Raw genomic sequence first — 6,000 nt, forward strand, 5'->3', positions numbered from 1 at the left:
AAAAAAAAAAAAAAAAGAAATGTATTTGAAGAACATGCAAAAGAATGCTGGGGATGGTGGTGGGTGCCTATAATCCCAGGGGCTACTCAGGAGACTGGGGAAGGAGAATCGCTTGAATCCAGGAGGCGGAGGTTGTAGGGAGCCAAGATCGTGCCCCTGCACTCCAGCCTGGGTGACAGAGTAAGTGAGACTCCATCTCAAAAAACAAAAAAAGAACATGCAGAAGGAATTCAAGGAAACATCTTTTCATTAGCATAAATAAACACCTTTTTTCCATTGATAAAAAAAAATTAACACACACATTGTTTTTCAGCGTGCAGAAAGAGTGTTTAATTTATAGGCTGACTTCAATATTTTGATTAAGAGGCCTCAAAACATAAGATTCAAGTAATACGATGGGTGACTTTTCAGAGTTTGCAGGAGTGAAGATGCCAGGAACGGACAGCACATTCCCCTCTCATTTTCCTGGCACCAGTGGATTTGTGGAAGACAGAGTGAGGAAACAAGCTCCGGAGAATGCTTTCCTTAAAACTGTAGGAAATGTAATTTCATGGCTTGTATGTTTCTGTAAGGCTACTCCTCAGACAGACTTTTTCTATCTGACTTTGTATCAGATTTCAAATATCCAAACAGACCCTTTCCTCTTGCATGGGGTGGACAGGGTCAGTCTAAGATAAGTGGCTTTAGTAATTCAGAGTTTCCTGTGGGATGTCTTATTTTCTCTCTCTCTCTCTTTTTTTTTTTTTTTTTGAGACAAAGTCTCACTCTGTTGCCCAGGCTAGAGTGCAGTGGCTCAATCTCGGCTCACTGCAACCTCTGCCTCCCAGTTTCCAGCAATTCTCCTGCCTCAGTCTCCCAAGCAGCTGGGATTAGAAGCCCATGCCACCATGCCGGGCTAATATTTGTATTTTTAGTAGAGATGGGGTTTCACCATATTGGCCAAGCTGGTCTCGAACTCCTGAACCCAACTAATCCACCCGCCTTGACCTCCCAAAGTGCTGGAATTACAGACGTGAGCCACTGCGCCCAGCTGAATCTCTCATTTTCTCTAGAGCACAGCTCACCTTCTCAGACCTTAAGTTTATTACCAAAGTATGAAATGCTGCTACAGTCATCCATACAAGAGCCCTTTAGATACCCACAGTCATTTGCAGGGAGTTCAGTTGATACACTATTTACTCTTCTTAATGAAAAACTGCTCACTTTTTTTGATAGAGAGACACACAATAACTTACACTTACATGGTGCTTTTTACTTTACCTTCTTTGTGTATTGCAATTTCTATAGCCTATATTAAAAGGAACATTGATCTTAAAGTAAGAGTTTGAAACTTTCCCCTTATTGGCAAATGTCTGAGAAATGTAGTTGGCTGTTCATAACTTTAGTTTCTTTCTTTATAAAGTATGCACAATAATAACTCTTAGAGGGCTATTAGGAAGTTTAAAGGGGTTTTGTACATTGCAAAACACCATTTATGTGTAAGTGGTTATTGTGAACATGGCTAGTGCTTGATAAAATATTTGTTGAGCCTATTATGCAAGTTACCAGTAACCTCCTACATTCAGTATTTCATATTGCAATTTGACAAGGGTATCATGTGTAGACACTTTATCTGCTGGTGTGAGCTACACCGCCTAGGCTTAGGTCCTGGCTCTGTCACTACTTGGGTGAGCCAGGACAAGTTAAGTTCTGTAAAAGTGGAATAATAGCAGATGGGTTATAAATGTTTGCAAAGCCAACTTGCTTGGCCTTCGCTTGTTTAACTTGTGAAACATGAATTTAAAAATTGAAGCCAGGCACAGTGGCTCACACCTATATTCCCAGCACTTTGGGAGACCAAGGCAGGCAGATCACCTGAGCTCAGGAGTTCCAGACCAGCCTGGGCAACCAACACAGTGAATCCTCATCTCTACCAAAAATACAAAAATTAGCTGGGCATGGTGGCATGCACCTATAATCCCAGCTATTCGGGAGGGTGAGGCAGGAGAATTGCTTGAACCTGGGAGGCAGAGGTTGCGGTGAGCTGATAGCTGAGGTTGTGCCACTGCACTACAGCCTGAGCGACAAAGCAAGACTCCTCAAAAGAAAAAAACAAACAAAAAAACCATTGAATTTACTGATGAAGTGTTATGATGTGTGGGATTTACATCAAAATCACCCAGGAGATGTAGTGCAGGAAGTAGAGGGGTATAGGTAAAATGAGACCGTCCGTGAATTCACAATGGCTGAAGCCGAGCGATCAGCACCTGTCAGTGCATTCCATTCTCTCTGCTTCTGCGTATTTCTGAAATCCCCATGATAAAAAGCTAAAACAGATGAACAACTAAGAGATGCCTTCAAAAGAATTCGAGATGTAACAATCTGAAAATTAGCTTCCGAAATCCCATTTGGTGTATTGGTGGATTCTTTTTTTTATTGTTTTTATTTTTTGTTTGTTTGTTTTTTTAAAAAACGAAGGAAAAAGCCCCTGGGTTACTTGAGACAGCAGGGGAAATATCACCTCAAAGATTCTCGAGCGCAGCTGTTATCTGATTCACCCCTCCTCCCTCAGCAAGATTGGCCGCCTCTAGTGGACAGGGTATTCCCCAGTCCCGTCCTGGGCTCCAGTGACTCATACACTAAATCAGAGTTTCACATCTAACTATTATGGGCATTGGTTACTAAGACTGGAAGCCAAAAGCCTGCTTGAAATGAAGATCCCATTCTAAAGGTCAAAACTTTCCTCCAGAAAATGTTCCTCTCCATCAGGAGGCCTTGGCATGATGTCACCTTAGATATGAACTTACAAGGGGACGTTTCCTAAAAGTACACGTATCTCTTTTGTGATATTCATGTTAGGGATAAAATCAGCCTATTTCATACAGTGACTTGTTCACTTAAAGAAAATGCCAGATGAGCAGGGAATTCATCACAGCCTTGATCATTTAGACTGTCTGGATGGCCGACCAGCTGTTTCACTTTGCCTCTGCTTCACAGGAATTTGGAATAAGGCTAAGGCTGCAGCCCTTGCTCTCAACACACTGACCAGACGCTAACTGGTCAGGACCTTTTCACCCACAGACGCTAAAAGCAGATTCAGAAATCTTCCATGCTCAGGGTGCCAGGCAAGCATTGCCAATCAATAGAAGCTGGCAAGTGAAATGAAACCTATTCACTTGCCCCCGATGCAGTCTCGCTCTCAAAGTGAAGAAAACTGAGGCTCAGAGAGGTTAAACGACTTTTCTCTGAAGTCACACCTGTCATGCCTGGGTTGAGCTTGAGGCCACTTTCTCTCTGAGCTCAAGGAAGCTAGAAATTCTATGTCCCAAAGATGAAAATCAAGACTTTGACAGAAATGCGATAAGGATAAGGTATATTTGCCCACATTTTTCATATCTTGAAATAACTCCGTGGGATAACTGTGGTATCTCTGACACAGGAGGAAAATGAGGTACAGTCCAAGAGCATAGAATTGGTGAATGGTAGAGTTGCAAACCAAAGCCAACTTTCTTTTCTTTTTTTAACTTAAAAAGATTTTAAATTATTTTTAATAGAGATGAATTCTTACTATGTTGCCCAGGCTGGTCTGGAGTTCCTGGGCTCAAGCAATCTCCCTGCCTTGGCCTCCCAAAGTGCTGAGATTACCAGTATAAACCACTGCACCCAGCCAAAGCCATCTTTCTCTATGCTCCAAAGCTATCTCTTTTCTTTTCTTTTCTTTCTTTTTCTTACCTTTTTGTTAGACAGAGTCTTGCTCTATTGCCCAGGCTGGAGTGCAGTGGCACAATCTCGGCTCACCATAACCTCCACCTCCTGGGTTCAAGCTATTCTCCTGACTTAGCCTCCTGAGTAGCTGGGATTACAGGTGTGCAACACCATGCTCGGCTAATTTCTTGTATTTTTAGTAGAGGTGAAGTTTTGCTATGTTGGCCAGGCTGGTCTTGAACTCCTGACCTCAAGTGATCCACCTGCCTCAGCATCCCAAAGTGCTGGGATTACAGGCGTGAGCCACCGTGCCCGGCCAAGCTACGTTGTTTCTATTTCACTGGAGAAAATGAGTAGACCCTTGATCCAGCAGAGATCGTTCTCTTCGTGTGTGTGTGTGAATCATGGCCCTGCACGGTGGCTCATACCTGTAATCCCAGCACTTTGGGATTCTGAGGCGGGCAGATCACTTGAGCTCAGGAGTTCAAGACCAGCCATGGTGAAACCCCATCTCTATAAAAAATACAAAAATTAGCCAAGTGTGGTGGTGCATGTCTGTAATCCCAGCTACTTGGGAGGCTGAGGCAGGAGGATGGTTTGAGCCTCAGACGCAGAGGTTGCAGTGAGCTGAGATTGTGCCACTGCATTCCAGCCTCAGTGACAGAGACACTGTCTCCAAAAACAAAAAACAAAACAAAACAAAAAACAACAAAAAAAAACCCAACCAACCAAACAAACAAAAAACCCCACAAAACTGTGAATCATTGTTTGCTCAAGGCAGAGACTGTTCTACGGGAGTGGGAGGTAAGGTAGACGCAGGAGGTGGAATCTCATATCCTCTCTCTCATTTTCCCAGCATCCTCTGTAGATCCTCCCTTCTCTCCTCTCTGCTTTTGATCCTGGTTCCCTCCTCCTGGACAGTAACGCTCTTCCCTTCCTTCTCAACACCTTAAAAGTCTCCTCAGGGCTCTTCTCAGATGTCACAGGCCTTCCCTGATCTTCTCAGTTATAATTAGTCCCTTTTTCCCTGGCATAATTTGCTTATACATTTTGTATTATAGGTTATGTTTTATATGTTTGACTTCCCTCACTAAATTGTGAGCAGTTTCAGTCAAGTGTGGTGGCTTACACCTGTAATCCCAGCACTTTGGGGGGCTGAGGAAGGTGGATCACCTGAGGTCAGGAGTTTGAGACTAGCCTGGCCAACATGGTGAAACCCCGTTTCTACCAAAAATACAAAAATGAGCCGGGTGTGGTGGTGGGCACCTGTAATCCCAGCTACTCAGGAGGCTGAGGCAAGAGAATCGCTTGAAACTAGGAGGCTGAGGTTGCAATGAGCCGAGATCACGCCACTGCACTCCAGCCTGGATGACAGAGTGAGACTCTGTCTCAAAAAAGAAAAAAAAAAAAACTGTGAGCAGCTTGAGGCAAAGGACTATATTTAATAATGTATGTATTTCTTATTTATTTACATATATTTTTAGAGAAAGGGTCTCATTCTTTCATCCAGGCTGAGGTGCAGTGGTGTTATCGTAGCTCACTGCTGCTTCAAACTCTTGGGCTCAAGCGATCCCCCGACTTCAACCTCCTGAGTAGCTGAGACTATAGGCATGCACCACTATGCCCAGTTCTTTGGTTCAAGTGATGCTTGATCCCCCAACCTTGGCCTCCCAAAGTGCTGGGATTACAGATGTGAGCCACAATGCCTGGCCAAACCCTTTAAAACATTTTTGTAAAGGCAGGGGTCTTGCTGTATTACCCAGGCTGGTCTCGAACTCCTGGGTTCAAACGATCCTCTAGCCTCAGCCTCTCAAAGTGTTAGGATTACAGGTGTGAGCCACTGCTCCCAGCTTTCAATTGTCTTTTGATATCAAGTATCCTGATGATGTCAATAAGTTTTATGACTTTATGCACAAAGGGTTTGTAAGTATTTTTTAAAATTTGTTCTTGTTACTCTACAGTCCTTTTATAAAAGTTGTCTCTGAAAATACATTTTCTAATCCTTTGTTGTTGGTGTAGAGGCATGGACTTGATGTTTGAATGTTCATCTTACTTAAAAAAAATCTAGCTGGGCTAGGTGCAGTGGCTCACACCTATGATCCCAACACTTTGGGAGGCAGGAGGATCACTTGGGCCCAGGAGTTTGAGACCAGCCTGGGCAATGTGGCGAAACCCCATCTCTACAACAGATAAAAAAAGTTAGCTGGGCATGGTAGTGCATCCCTGTAATCTCAGCTACTTAGGAGGCTGAAGCAGGAGAATCACTTGAACCTGGGAGGCAGAGGTTGTAGTGAGCGAAGATTGTGCCATTGCACT

The 6,000-nt window shown here is 43.6% G+C and overlaps 1 protein-coding gene across 1 annotated transcript in view; it reads right to left on the minus strand.

Moving 5' to 3' along the window:
* LOC126963361 (10 kDa heat shock protein, mitochondrial) overlaps positions 1–5,341 on the minus strand; it is a 328,484-nt gene extending 323,143 nt beyond the window's left edge. The window contains exon 1 of the mRNA XM_050805645.1: positions 5,338–5,341. The gene's annotated coding sequence lies outside the window, so the exon portion shown is untranslated. The remainder of the gene's footprint in view (positions 1–5,337) is intronic.
* Positions 5,342–6,000: the final 659 nt, after the last annotated feature.

This window comes from Macaca thibetana, chromosome 9 (assembly GCF_024542745.1).
Source record: "Macaca thibetana thibetana isolate TM-01 chromosome 9, ASM2454274v1, whole genome shotgun sequence".
NCBI classification, from domain to species: Eukaryota; Metazoa; Chordata; class Mammalia; order Primates; family Cercopithecidae; genus Macaca; species Macaca thibetana.